Here is a 15,796-nt window from a genome sequence, read left to right on the forward strand (position 1 = left end):
CGTCCGTTTTTACTGGGTTTTTTATGTTTTTGAGAAATCTTTTTAATGATCGGTTTTTTGATTAAAGTGTGTGATAGCTCAAATGAGCGTATCACTCAGAGGGTTGCGGTGTGCTTTACAACACAACGTTCGGTCACGTGAAACTCCGTTGGTCCTCAGAAAATCGATTTTTAGCTATGTGTGAAGCTGAAACACGTAATTTTAAAGGGCAACTGAGGCCTGAGCCAGAGCGTGAGCTTGGGCTTGGGTTTGGAAGATATTCCCGATCCTGATCTTACCTTTAAATTTTTTATTTTATTTTTAAGGTTTTTTTTTTGGATAAGGTCGTTGCGGCCTACACGCGAGCATACACACACACTCTACCTACCTACTTACAACTAATACACCTACTGTTACACACTAACACACTTCATTAACTCTCACAGATCTACTTTCTACTTACTGTACTTTACATTACACAGAACTAACAACCTTAATACTAACACCTTAGCACACAGAAAACACAGTAACCTTTCAAAACTTCATTAACAAAGAAATATACAGTAACAACACAAAATCCTTCTTCTCAACACACACACCTTCCTTCTTTACCTTTCCTACAATTGAAATTGCACCACGGAAAAGCACAGAGTGCTACTCGAGCTTAATGCACGGCATTTCCCCGGCAACGGCGCCAAAAATGTGCGCGTCTGTCGCATGTGTCAATGCAAGGGACTTGTTGATACACTGTTGACGGGAGCAAAGCGAACCCCGAGCCCCGATGGACTCTAAAACACCGGGGACCGAATGGCGCGCCTCGAACCTGTCACGGTAAAGCGAACAGGGGGCATCACCTAGCTTTAAGCGGCTAGGACGCAGACCACGATGATATGAACACCGCAAACTTGCACACAGTGAGAGAGAGAGAGAGAGAGAGAGAGAGAGAGAGAGAATGACAAATGATGAAAACCCTCAGGGTGGTGAGAGAGAATTATTTCTGCCGTATTAACAATGACCTTCCTTCCAGCAAGGCGGCACACCATGGTGATAAAGAGGTAGGGAGAAAAGATGGTGCAAACTATTTGGTGCGTTCTCTAAGACGACTCAATGATTGTGAAGCTTTCTACCAAGAGCGTGTATACATGTGTCTATCAACCATTGGAGTCGAGAGGTGGACGTGGCTCCCTTTACATGGTGCAAATCCCAAGGCAAACCATTACACAAGCCCCCTCCCCGTGATGCCAATAGTGCCAACTCCTCCCACTACACTCTACCAAGTGCTAACCTCTTTTGAACTGTCCCCCCCCCCCCCCCCCCCCCCCCCGATAGTGACGTCTCACTGCCAATTTATAGGTGTTGGCTGCTTGGATTATGGTAATCCCGGTGTGATTAGGGTAAGCTAATCGGGGAGACAAAGCAAGCGGTGAGCCCGGTGTGGTTGACCTTGCTTTGTTTTGGGAGGTTATTAAGAGATGAGAATCTCTAGGTGGGCCTTTGTGACCATCACCTAAAGAGAGGGAATTTACAAAAGTGGGAATTTTACAATGGCTTGGGTGAAAACTGAAGAAATGATGAACATAACCTATAAATTACTAAAAATGGCATCGTGGTTGCGTGATGCCGGCGAATGGTGTGTTGCCGGTGCGTCGGTGTAATGTGTACTTCGTTCTGGGGTCGGCCGGGGCATGCCTTCGGCGCATTTCTCCTTTTTGTTGTTGGTGGCATGTGCTTTGGGTCCTCCTTCTTTTTCGTAGTCGTGGAATCCTTTGGTTTTTTTTTTGTATTTGTGGTGCGTATATGCGTATGTATGTGTATGTGTGTGTGTATATGTAAGCGAATGTGTGTGTGCGAGCGTGCGTGAGAACGGGGGAATGTATGCAATATATATATATATATTTCTATATTTCTATAATTTTTTTCCGATTTCTGGCAGTGCAGATGACGCAGAGATGGGGGGTTGAGGATGGTGAAAGGGGGGGGGGGGGGGCGCGTGCGGGTGAGAGTGTGTGTGGATAGCGTGCGGGTGCGGCAGTGTACAGGGAGCACGAGCTTGCGGTGGTGTGGAGCCGGGCAGTGAGCGGGCGAGAGAGTGAGAGTGGGGGGGGAGATGGTGAGAAAGGGGAGAGGGAATAGGGGTTGGGAGGGTGTGGTGTATGGCAGGAAGTGGATAGCGGGCGCGACAAGGAGGGGGGGGGGTGTTTTAGTCAACGAGAGAGGGAGAGGGAGTAAGTAAGGGGGGGTGGTTCTCACCAAGGGAGGAGAGAGAGAGAGAGTGAGAGGGTTGGGAAGAGATAGGGTAGAGGGAGGATATGGTGGGGGGGTGGTAGAGGAGAGAGAGAAGAGAGGGTGAGAGAGATGGAGGGAGGGTGAGGTGATACTTGCCCTAAGGCCCGTCGTGGCTACTTCCAAGAGAGAAGGGGGGAGAGAGCTAGGTGTAGATAGGGGGGGGGGAGGTGCGGCCCGCCGTGGCTGGAGTGTGGACAAGCAGAGAGAGAGAGAGAGAGAGAGAGAGAGAGAGAGTATATTTGGAGGAGAGAGAGAGGATCTTATCTATGGCAGCCCGCCGGGGCTGAAGTGTGGCAGAGATACCAAAGGTGCCTACCGGGCCGGATGATGCAACGGGTGTGTAGGAGAGAGAGAGAATATGGGCGGGGCCGGGCAGTAAGAGAGAGATCGTCTTGTGGTGATATTGGAGGGGTGTGGCCAATCTGACGGCGCCCCACCGGTGTTAACCTTGGGGGGGGGGGGGGGGGTTATGGTGAATGGTAAAGGCCTTTTCTTTGTTTTTTTTCTTGGTAACAAACCCTCCCTTCCTTAGGGTGTGGTTCTCACGGGCATGGCTTCGAAAGCCGGCTATCATTAGCCCTCCCATCTGGCTAGAGGCATTCATGCTTCTAGCCCTTCCTCTGCATCTTTAGTTGTGGAGTTAGAGGGTTCTCCCTCTTCTGGGATGTCTAGCATGAATTCTGGATCAAACCTAAAAAAATACCTTTTCAGTCTCCATCCATTGACCCTAGTCTTGTGAATTCTCCCATCTGCTTCCATCAGCTTATAGTTGCCGTTGTCATAGCGTTTCTTGATGATGAATGGTCCTTCCCATCTGGGTTGAAATTTCTTGTCTTTCTTGGTGTCGAATCTGTTGTCGTATCTTAGCACTAACATACCTTTTTCCAGTCCCTTTTCTTTAAGTCCTTGATTGAAAGTGAGCCGGCGTCGTTCTGCATGCGCTGCATAGTGATTGATTGCTTCTTCCCTATCTAGTTGGAGTCTCTCCAGATCCAGGATATGTTTTTTGAGATTTACAATTGGACGTTGTATCTGGCTAGCCAAAACTCGTAAGCTGGCTATCTGCACCTCGATGGGTAGAATTGCCTCCTTCCCATAAACTAGATGGAAAGGGGTGAAACCTAGTGATGTTCAGAACATTGTTCGGTAGGCCCAAAGAGCTACCATGAGATGTTTATCCCAGTCCCCTGTGTGATTGTTCACTTGCTTTGTGATGATTTTACAAATCATTCCATTTACCTTTTCTACCAGACCATTGCATTGTGGATAGTATGGCGTGGAATGTCTGCGTGTGATGTCTAACTTCTTCATCAATTCACCCACCAAATCACCACTGAATCCCGGACCTCTATCCAATATTATCTCTAGAGGAGTACCAAAACGGCAACAGATGTGCTCAAAAATGAACTTTGCTACCTCTTGGACTATAATGCGGGTGGTGGCTGTTGCTTCTGCCCATTGAGTCATGTAGTCTACACCCATTATGATGTACAATTTACCATATTGGGCCCTTGGTAAAGGATCGATTGCATCTATTTCCCATTCCTCAAATGGACCATATGAAATGATAGGAGTTTGTGGCTCGTAGGTTAAGGTGCGATCACTGGCCACTTGACAAGCCTTACATGTTTTACGCCAATGGTGTACATCCCTGTTCAAACTAGGCCAAGAGTATCCTGCCTGTAGAATCTTCCTACTAGTGATATCTAGAGCAAAATGACCGCCGCAGACGCCATCATGGAAACTTGAAATTACCTCTGTGATCTTACTGGAGGCTGGCACCCGCTGAGAATCTGATCCTTGCCCTTACAGTACAAGTGGTCGTTTACAAGGCGGTATCTGGTAGCCTTCCTCACCAGCCACTATTTCTGGCCTTTGGTGTATCCTCCCGGACATTCTCCTATATCTAGAAAGCTGATGATGTCAGGCATAGCATCACTACCTTGGAAGAGGGGTAGCTTCAGTTTGATGGCTCCTACGGGAACGTCTTGTATTCTTTCCTTGGCTAGAGCATCTGCCTCCTGATTTTCTGCTCTGGGAATGTGAAATAGTCTCACTGCTTCAAACTTCCTTAGAAGATCCTTAACTTGGCATAGTTGACCAAATAAAACTTGATTTTTACAAACCCAAGTGCCATTTATCTGCCTTATCAAAAGCAAAGCATCGCCAAACACATTTAGGCGCTGAATTCCTTGTGAAATACATTGTTCCAACCCAAGAATTAGGGCTGCATATTCTGCTTCATTGTTGGAGTGGGAGGGTAATAACTGGCCGATGAAGAATACTCTTTCTTGTTGCTCGTTGAAAATGACTATGCCTGCGCTGCAGACTGGTCCATTGTTCTCTTGTATGCTCCGTCAAAGAGAAGAGAGTGAGCTCTTTCTAGCCTTGGACTCTCTACCATTGGTGTTTCTTCCTTCCCTTTCGTGTTGACCTTCAGCTTCTTCTCATAATGGCGATGAGTGAGAATTCCTGCTAAACTAGCTCTGGTGGAGTTTTCTACTTGCATGGTGTAGTCAAACTCTTGTAATCTAATTAACCACTTTGAGATCCTAGATGAGACATCCATGTGTCGCATTACATATGGGAGAACCTCTTCCATTGTCAGGATTACAAAGGGTCTAGGCAGGAGATAGGAGCGGAACTTAGTGGTAGCAAACATTAGTGCCAGAACCATGTGTTCTACTTCGGTAAATCCCTTTTCTGACCGGGTCATGACACGACTAGAGAAGTAAATAGGACACATGAAAGAAGTTTGGGGGTCCTTTTGCATTAGCACGGCTCCGAGTGTATCACTTCCTACACTAGGGTTCACATAAAATGGCTTGTCCCACTTAGGAGGTGAAATAGTGGGAAACTTAGCTAGGATTTTCTTTACCTCAGTAAATTGTTGCTCATTCTCTTCACTCCATGAGAAGACATCCCTCTAGGTGAGTTGTTGTAGGGGAAGGACCACTTGGGATAGCAAGTGAATGAACGTGCTTAAGTATCTTACCTTTTGAAGGAAAGAAACCAGCTGTTTAGCGGTGGTGGGTGACGACAAGGATACCAGGGCCTTTATCTTGCTAGGGTCAGCCTCAATCCCTTTTGCTGAAATTACACGGCCAAGGAGAGTGACTTTGCTTTCACCAATGTGACACTTATCCACATTGAGCTGGCCACCCAAGGTTTGCAGCCTGGTTAAGCCATCATAGACTTTGCTTAAATGAAGGGCTCGTGAACTATAGATGCAAAAATCATCTATGAATACCCGTATTGATGTTCCAAAGTAGGGTTGGAAAACAAAGGTCGCATAGCGCTGAAATGTGGCCGGGGCGTTAGTGAGGCCAAACGGCATCACTCTGTAGGCAAAGCATCCCCAAGGTGTGATGAAGGTTGTCTTCTTCTGATCTTCTTCCGCAATGCTAATCTGGAAGTATCCTGAGTAGCCGTCGCACACTGTGTATCGTTTGTGACCTGCCACTTCATTGAGTATTTCATCTTGGAATGGGAGGGGAAAGTGGTCCCTCTTCGTGGCTGCATTGAGAGGTTTATAGTCCACACAGACTCTCCACTTACCTTTTTTTTTTGTGACTACTACTGGGGAGACCCACTCTGAATCTTTGACAGGGTAGATGAAACCTGCTTGTAGCAACCTTCTCACTTCCTTAAGCAGTGCCTCTGTTGGATTACTCCAAGTCGTCTGAGCTTCTGCACCACGGGTTTATTGCCTTCCTTGAGTTTTATGTGGTTTTGCACTACTGTAATTCCTGTGATCTTATCATAGCCATCAATGAACAAAGTAGTGAACTTACCTAGCATGGAGACATATTCCTTCCTTTCTTCATCTGTTAACTCCTTTGAGAGCATTTTTTGTAACTTACCTGCATCCTCCAAGGACTGCATACCTGATGATCCCTTTTGGTTTGCCACGGGTGTTTCAAATGTTGTCAATCTTTTTGGGTCTTTAAGAATGACCCCCATCACTTCAATGCTACTGTCACTTCCATGTGTGGTGGTTGTCTCTTCTCCTGAGGTAGACGAATAGTCGCTGGTGGACTCATCTTCTGAAGCCTCCAAGATCATGTTCTGCTACTTCCCAGTCCTCATGTCGTAGAATATGGACTTTCCTTTAGCGTCCTTCATCTGAATCATTCCGGTGCTCCAATCTTGTTTAGCCTCCAGAGCCATAAGCCAAGGCCTCCCAAGAATGATGGTGTAGCCCTCCCCTTTGTGTGGCATGACAAAGATGTCTACCTCCACTTCTGTATTGAATGCTTTTACTTTGACAGCATTCACAATGCCTACGCATTTTACTCTTACATTGTTTTCCATCTTGGCTCAGCAGGGTGCCGGCCTACTTACCTCTAGACCTAGATGGTGCATCATCTTTTCACTCATGATGCATATTTGCACGCCACCATCTGTGTAGAAGTTTGAGATTCGTTGCCCCTTGATGTGAGCATCCATGGTCGGTAGGATGTCGTCGAGATCCTTCCAGAGATAGCCCCAGCTATCCTGGGTCTTGATTTCCTGGTACTTACCATCTTTGTCCATTGCCTCCTCATTCTTGGTGCAAGGTGAAGTAATTGGGGCCAAGTTATCTTTGGGCCCTGCATTAACACATCCTGAACTAAGTCATAGGGTTTTGCATACTCACCTAGTGAGAAGTCCACGATGTCTATCTTCTGTCGTGGTTTAGCCACTTGCTTGCTAAACTCAGCCTTCCCTTTCATTTTCTCTTCTCTCTGAGAGGCTTCCTCGTGCCTGGCACGCTTCACTCCCATAGCATCCACTTCTTCTATCTTTGCTTTTCCTTTGTGCTTATCTCGAACTGATTCTTCTACCTTTGCCTTCCCTTTAGTCTCCAAGCTAATAACACTCACCGCTTGGTTCACAGCAGGTGGTGGGGGTAGTGGTGGAATGAGAGGTTGGGGTGGTGGTTGCTGTTGTACAGGTGGTCGAAGGATTTGGACCCGTGGGATCGGCCCTGGTTACCTAGGTGGTGGTGGTCTTGCTCTTGGCGGAGAGATCTGATTCTGTCTCCCCCCTCTATTGAAATTCTGTCTCCTTGGGTGTGGCCAGTAGTACATTCCATGGCCGTCTTCCCCGCGTTGTAACAGTGGTACTCTTGGTTCTGCCTTCATTGTCCTCTTCCTTGTTATGGATTCTTGACAGGTGCATGCCCTTGCTACACCAGATGCATAGATAAACTCTCTAGTTGGGTGGTGATGCAACTCAGCAGGTCTTGCTTCTCTTCTGATGCCTCTTGCTGTTGGGTTCTATGATTGGTTGTTGCAGTCACTGGGGTTGGTCGGGCTGAGCTTGTTTCCTCTGACTCGTTTACTCTTGCTTGCATGCGCAGCTTCTTGTCTTTAAGGCAGTCTACTTCGACTGCCAACTCATATGTTGCAGGAAACCTTCCCTTCACCTTCTCTCTAAGCGGCGACCATAGACCAGCAATGAAACGGTCCTTCTTTAGGAAATTAGGCGCTCCTTCGCCTTCCTCCAGTGAGGCAACCCATCTCTCCCATAAGTCCACAAATTTGGACTCGTAGGTGGCATACTCTAACAGACCTCCCTGCTTCAATTCCATCATTAGCTGCCATAGCTTCTCCGAGGTTGTGCCTCCACCAAACCTCTTTACAAAAACAGCTCTTAACACATCCCATGCATTCTTGGTAGCCTGGGGCAATGCATTATACCAGGACTTGGCCTCTACTTTCATCAGTAGAGGAAAAATTCAAAGTCGTGAAGCGTCGTCATCTTTGTTGGAAACGACACAAGCAATGTCGAAATCATCCAAAAAGTCGGTGGTGAGATCCTCTCCCTTCTTTCCACTGAATGTGGGGAAAAAAACACTTGCATGGTAGTGACTCAGGAAATTACAAACCTTTTTCTTTTTTAATATATATATATATTTGCATTAACAACAGTAGCGGCTCATAGCGGCTTTTTACAGGGCTGGGTGGATAGGTTAAAACAGGATAAAGATAGAAACATTAAAGGAATGATGGTAATCCAATATGGGAAGAATAATAGGGTTTGGAAAATTGAGGATTTCTCCTAGTACCGCCGCACCGAATAGGTATACGATCTTCTGTTGGTAGAAGACTTTCCTATCTACATAGATATTCACATGCATATGCTGCAGGAATCTGAACGGGAATGCTGTCGGCCCATTTTCCATCATGCACAGAGGGTGGAATACTTACTTATACTCTTACCGTGCCAGTGTTGATGAGTCGGCACATCCACAGGAGGTCGTCGCCTGTCATGGGCTCTACCTTTCCTTCGTTGCTTAGTACATACGGGGTGATGGCGACGCGTCTGACCACTCCCAGCCTCTTGGCTAGTAGCAATTGCAGGTAATTTCCGTAGTCGGCGTGTTGCATGAATTCTACTCCATTCAGTTGCAATTCGTCCCCAGCCCATTGGGTTTCACCCGTGGTGGAAAGCTTCTTCAGGATAAGTTGTACAGGGAGAGGAGGAAGATCCTCTACCCGTCTTCCAAAACAGCGCGAGCAATAGCCGAACCACTCTTCCTTAGGACATGGGAATCTCCTTACCACTTCTTCTTCAGGATTGTCAAAGTGGATTGGTATCACTCGTATGCATCGTGCAAATCGGTAGGCGACCTTCCGCCGCTTAGCTTCGAATTTCTTCCTCTTTGGCACGCTGGGTACCACCCGGCTTTCTGAGCTTGAAGCACTTGCTTGGCCAAATGCTTCTCCCTTCGGGGTCATGTGTTTTCCAACTGGCTTAGCTTCTCCTTACCTTTGGCTCGAGCAGCCCCTTTAGGCCACTTTGGAGTAAAGGTTATAACTTTGACTGCAGTTTCTTTAGGGAAAAGAGGCCTCATCGTTTTCTTTCCTTCTTTGATGTGAATGACTTCTTCGCGATGAATGTCGATGTAAACGATTTTAGCCCTTTCGCTGCCTTCGTTGCTGGCACTCATTGACAGTGTGTCTTGGTTGACGACAGTAATGGCACTTCACCGACCTCCCACCTGATGCTCTCAATGTGTGGTTAGAACAAGCAACACGAGATGGAGAATTTACCTCTTGAATATTGACGACACTGCAGTCTGGCAGTAGTACTTCAATGAAGGCGGCTAGTGCCTCCTTCCTCTCCTCTTCTTCCGTCCTCCAGTTAGAAAATTCCTTCAGTCATTCGTCCATGATTTATGGCGTGCATTGTTGAGATGTCGAGCTCTACATCTTGAGCTGGCATCCACTACGGGTCTTGGCCGCTTACGGCATTTACTCACTGGCGCGTTAGGTGACCGACATGGAGGATCTCTACCAGTGATTCTACAGCTGGACTACACTTATAGTGCCAGCCTAGTACGCTTCTAGCGAGTTCACACTTAGTGACCGCATGTACATATGTGCTACTTTTCAGCTTTAGCACTTAGTCATTTTGTACTCTCTTTTCTTAGCGAAGAAGAAGAAGAAGCTTTCCATCTCTGTGTGCTTTGTGCTTGTCTTGTGTAGCTCTCTTGCATCCTTATTCTTTACATGCATCACTTTCAGCATTGTAAATTGAAGGGTCTTAGAAAGCCCTCCTCCGTGGGGGCACCAAATGACGGGAGCAAAGCGAACCCCGAGCCCCGACGACCTCTAAAACGCCGGGGACCGAATGGCGCACCTCGAACCTGTCTCACGGTAAAGCGAACAGTGGGCATCACCAAGCTTTGAGCGGCTAGGACGCAAACCACGATGATATGAACACCGCAAACTTACACACAGTGAGAGAGAGAGAGAGAGAGAGAGAGAGAGAGAGAGAGAGACAAAGAATGACAAATGATGAAAACCCTCGGGGGTGTGAGGGAGAATTATTTCTGCCGTATTTACAATGACCTTCCTTCCAGCGAGGCGGCACACCGTGGTGATAGAGAGGTAGGGAGAAAAGATGGTGCAAACTATTTGGTGCGTTCTCTGAGATGACTCAATGATTGTGAAGCTTTCTACCAAGAGCGTGTATACGTGCGTGCATCGACCATTGGAGTCGAGAGGTGGACGTGGCTCCCTTTACATGGTGCAAATCCCAAGGCAAACCATCACACAAGCCCCCTCCCCGTGATGCCAATAGTGCCAACTCCTCCCACTACACTCTACCAAGTGCTAACCTCTCATGAACTGTCCCCCCCGATAGTGACCTCTCAGTGCCAATTTATAGGTGTTGGCTGCTTGGATTATGGTAATCCCGGTGTGATTAGGATAAGCTAATCAGGGAGACAAAGCAAGCGGTGGGCCCGGTGTGGTTGACCCTTGCTTTGTTTTGGGAGGTTATTAAAAGATGAGAATCTCTAGGTGGGCCTTTGTGACCATCACCTAGAGAGAGGGAATTTACAAAAGTGGGAATTTTACAATGGCTTGGGTGAAAACTGAAGAAATGATGAACATAACCTATAAATTACTGAAAATGGCATCATGGTTGCGTGATGCCGATGAATGGTGTGTTGCCGGTGCATCGGTGTAATGTGTACTTCGTTCCGGGGTTCCGGGATCGGCCGGGGCATGCCTTCGACGCATTTCTCCTTTTTGTTGTCGGCGGTGCGTGCTTTGGGTACTCCTTTTTCGTTGTCGTCGTAGTCGTGGAATCCTTTGGTTTTTTTTGTATTTGTGGTGCGTATATGCGTGTGTGTGTGTGTGTGTGTGTGTGTATGTAAGCTAATGTGTGTGCGCGAGCGTGCGTGGAAACGGGGGAATGTATGCAATATATATATTTATTTATTTATTTATTTCTATATTTTTCCCCGATTTCTGGCAGTGCAGACGACGCATAGATGGAGGGGTGAGGATGGTGAAAAAAGGGGGGGGGTGTATGCGCGTGTGGATGAGTGTGTGTGTGTGTGTGTGTGTGTGTGTGGATAGCGTGCGGGTGCGGCAGTGTACAGGGAGCGCGAGCTTGCGGTGGTGTGGAGTCGGGCAGTGAGCGGGCGAGACAGAGCGCGAGAGAGAGTGAGAGTTGGGGGGGGGGGATGGTGAGGGAGGGGAGAGGGGATAGGGGATTGGGAGGGTGTGGTCTATGGCAAGAAACGTGCGCGGCAGGGAGGGGATGAGCGCAAGGCCCGGGGGACGAGGGTAGTGGAAAACGGGTGCAACAAGGAGGGGGGGGGGGAGTTTTAGTCAACCAGAGAGGGAGAGGGAGTAAGTAAGGGGGGGTGGTTCCCACCAAGGGAGGAGAGGGAGAGATAGTGAGAGGGGTTGGGAGGAGATAGGGTAGAGGGAGGATATGGTGGGGGGTGTTAGAGGAGAGAGAGAAGAGAGGGTGAGAAGATGGAGGGAGGGTGAGGTGATACTTGCCCTAAGGCCCGCCGTGGCTACTCCAAGAGAGAGGGGGGGAGAGAGCTAGGTGTAGATGGGGGGGGGGGGGGGGGGGGGGGGGGGGGTGCTTAAGGCCCAAGGGGGGTGTGGATGAGAGGAGGTGGGGGTGCGGCCCACCGTGGCTGGAGTGTGGACAAGTAGAGAGAGAGAGAGAGAGAGAGAGAGAGAGAGAGAGAGAGAGAGAGAGAGAGAGAGAGAGAGAGAGAGAGAGAATATTTGGAAGAGAGAGAGGATATTATCTATGGCGGCCCACCGGGGCTGAAGTGTGGCAGAGATACCAAAGGTGCCTACCGGGCCGGATGATGCAGCGGGTGTGTAGGAGAGAGAGAATATGGGCGGGGCTGGGCAGTAAGAGAGAGAGAGAGAGAGAGAGAGAGAGAGAGAGAGAGAGAGAGAGAGAGAGAGAGATCGTCTTGTGGTGATATTGGAGGGGTGTGGCCAATTTGGCGGCGCCCCACTGGTGGTTAACCTTTGGGGGGGGGGGGGGGGGGGTGTATGGTGAATGGTAAAGGCCTTTTTTTTTTTTTCTTGGTAACAAATCCTCCCCTCTTTAGGGTGTGGTTCTCACGGGCATGGCTTGGAAAGCTGGCTATCACTGTGTGCGAGCCACAAATGGCTCCAAGCACACAACCAAACTAATCTAGCAAGCTCAAGAGAGCAAGGGTGTGTCACTCACCGCTCTACGCTCGCCTTCGTGGAGGATTCCTCCCCGCGAAGAAAAAGGAGCCGCCGTCGCAATGCTCGATTACTCTCTTTCTCTCTCTCTCTCTCTCTCTCTCTCTCTCTCTCTCACACACACACACACACACACACACACACACACACACACACACACACACACACACACACATATAAACACACACACACAAGGAGGTGAAGAAGAAGAAGATGGAGATGGAGATAGAGCAAGAGCACTCTTCTATTGCACAAATGAAAGAATGAATGAATTTTCGATTTAGTTGACTTTTATATGATCTCGCCCCATTCACACTTGGGCGCCCATGCTTAGCCAACTAACCCTTGAATGTTTTAGTTAGAGTGTGCCTCTCATCGGCGATCACTCTACTCTTTTCCTATTGGACCGACAATCCTAATACCTGACTCTACCAAATAAATAATACGGCATCCGTCGTAGGCGATAGAGTGTCCTTGAGCCGTGAGGGTTAACATCGCTTGAATCCCGCTCATAGCCATATGTATTGTGTGAGTGAGCTAGCGTATGTATCATATACACCCTCTTGTGATGAAAAAAAAAACTGCAAACATCTTAGCAAGTTTTCCTAAGTTTGTATGCTCCTAGCATATTCCAAACATGGGAAGTCTCGTCTTTGCATGATACATTTCAGTAGCCTCACTTTGGAAGCTACATCTCCTTTTGCTCACAGACAGATGCCATAGCAAAAGCAAGTTAGCCTGCTCAATATTGTACCATATATACTTGTTGCCAAGTAGATGCGAAAGCTTATCGGATCATGCTTGCCGACAATGGGTGGATCATATCGTTGTCTGAGTGCATCACGGGAAAACAACTTGCTTAACAGCTTCTTGGAACTATAGTTAATGATCGGCCTTGCCGAGTATTTTGATCATACAGTCACGGGTTTACCGTTCAAGCCATATGCCTTGCTTGTACTTGCATGTAACTACTAGACAACCTTGTTTGCACTTATTGTTGGTCATACTTACACCTTGACATTTGTCCGTGACAAACATCCCTTGGAACAAGCTCCCCTTCCACCATAAGCAATGGTCTCGAAGCTTGTGTTCACTAATGCAAAAACTTCTGCAAAATTGAAATGAATAAGAAACATCAATATCAAGTTTATTGTACTTACCAACCATTAGAAACGTCTATATCACCATCTCCATCAGATATGAAGCGATTGTCAGGTCATGGCTCCACAGTGTTGGAGATGGCCGATAACCGAAAGCCTTGCTTCCCTTGAATCCATTATCGGGTTGAAGCTGATAGATCGACAACCTTTTGCATGTCGATGGTTCTCAATGACCCCTTCCTTGTCTTGCATGAATCTTCTGGAAGTGGTTCTCAACGACCCCTTCCATGCCTTGCATGAATCTCGCGGGAGTTCGGTACTCGCCCCAACTTGCCTTGGCTTCACCTAAAGATGCCGATGATCCATGCAGGGATTATTTATAATTATTTGAGTGCATAGTTTGCGTATGTTGTACCATGGTGCCACTTCTTCCATTCAAGAAACCCTTGGCATTGCCTCATCGAAGCGACTCTGCCCTCTAACCCATCGTGGGTTGCTTCCCTTATTAGGGGGTTCCCAAAAGGGTGGGCACCCATTTGAATGAACTTGACCCTGAAAAAAATAAAAATAAAAAGAAACAAAAACATAGGCAGCCATGGCGAAATCGTGCAGGCGACGCAGAGAGAGAGAGAGAGAGAGAGAGAGAGAGAGAGAGATGCTCGCAGCTCTCTCTGCACAACTTGGCTTGCTTCGCCTGTGAAGCGTAAATTGCTCAAGAGAGCAGGGCGACGCGCTTCGGACCCACTTTCGCTACGTTCCCCACATGCATACCTATGGAGCCTTCACTGTCAACTCCATGCCGACATGCATCCATTGAAGACAGGGGCGGCTTCCCGCGTGTTTTGCAGCGCACAACTTTGGGGAGAGAGAGAGAGAGAGAGAGAGAGAGAGAGAGAGAGAGAGAGAGAGAGAGAGAGAGAGAGAGAGAGAGAGAGAGAGAGAGAGAGAGAGAGAGAGAGAGAGAGATACCATGAGACCATGTTGGGATCTGAGGAGCGAGAGAGAGAGAGAGAGAGAGAGAGAGAGAGAGAGAGAGAGAGAGAGAGAGAGAGAGAGAGAGAGAGAGAGAGAGAGAGAGAGAGCATGAGAGCATGCATCCATGCAAAAACTCACACCCTTCTCCTTCCCCCTTCCATAGCTTCCCCTTCCCTGAGCTCTTGTACCAATGTGAGACAGAGGAACTAGAGCATGCTCATCACCACCCAGCCATGCCCTATATAGGCCCTTGGCCTACTAAACATAGCGACCCCCTTGATTGCATGTCCATCCTGGCCCTTGGCCCTACCCGGTCCTACCCTTGGCATGACAAATTGGGTATGTACAAAGCATAATTCGAGATAAATTGCTAAAGCTGACGGATTTGTGAAGACATGCGGGCAAGCAACTAAGCACGAAGTGTTTCTGAAGAGCTTTGAGAGATTTGGTGAATTGGATTAGACATTGGAAAGTTTTGAAGAAGGTTTAGAAGGGCCGTATTCAACATCGTTAAAGTTAAAGAAGGAAAAGAGGAAGCCAACAAGAAGCAATCAAAGCCGACTCAAGATTATAGAGGTTTCACATGCAAAGGAAATCGACCCAAAAGCCAACCAAATTGAGCTTTTTCCATCTCACAACTGCCGTGAGAAGGCCCACCTACACACACACACACACACACAAAACCCTCAAGAAGTGTTTATGTTCGAGTAGCCGTGGGAATCGGACTCTGTTGAAGAAAAAGACCTTTGTCGACCACGGCAAAAACGAGCAAGGGCTGCATCAAACGGGACGCCCTAGGCCCTAGAGTGCTTTTGTTTTCCTGCTCGCAGATCAAAACCATTTGTAGAGGTCACCATCCCCCCTCTCTCTCTCTCTCTCTCTCTCTCTCTCTCTCTCTCTCTCTCTCTCTCTCTCTCTCTCTCTCTCTCTCCCTCGCTCGTCATTTCCGGCATGTGCAGGCTACGCCAGTCAATGCTCCATGCATTCACACTCACTTAAAAGAAGGAGTTTAAAGTACAAAAAAAAGGTATGGCTTAAGTTGCCTTATGTTAGCCGGCCGCCCATGGATTCAAAAAAAAAAACCATCCCCCTCTTAAGAGGGTATTCATCCTACTCAAGCTTTTGGATGGCCTACGACACAATTGGCAGTAGCTAATCCCGAGCCCCTTTTGGCTGCCCAACATCAATTTATTTATTTTTTGGTTCCAAGAGAAAGTCGGTTGCCTATAACTCGCGACCTCCAAATAGATTTACAGTCGTTCGTATTTCAAAGACTTCAAGAATTTATATCAGAAGCTTGAAGCAAGTAGTAATGAATCGGAAACCATCAAAGGGCGAGCACCATTAACGACTACCATCTATGGCGGAAGGGAGCTCGAAAGTAAAATTTTAAAAAAAATAAACAAATTCCCAATTTCTTGCACACGGGCTTGTTCAACTGGAAACCAACTTTCGAATTTGCCATCGTGC

The sequence above is a fragment of the Adiantum capillus-veneris genome, chromosome 5 (assembly GCF_014529385.1).
Source record: "Adiantum capillus-veneris isolate H3 chromosome 5, ASM1452938v2, whole genome shotgun sequence".
NCBI lineage: Eukaryota > Viridiplantae > Streptophyta > Polypodiopsida > Polypodiales > Pteridaceae > Adiantum > Adiantum capillus-veneris.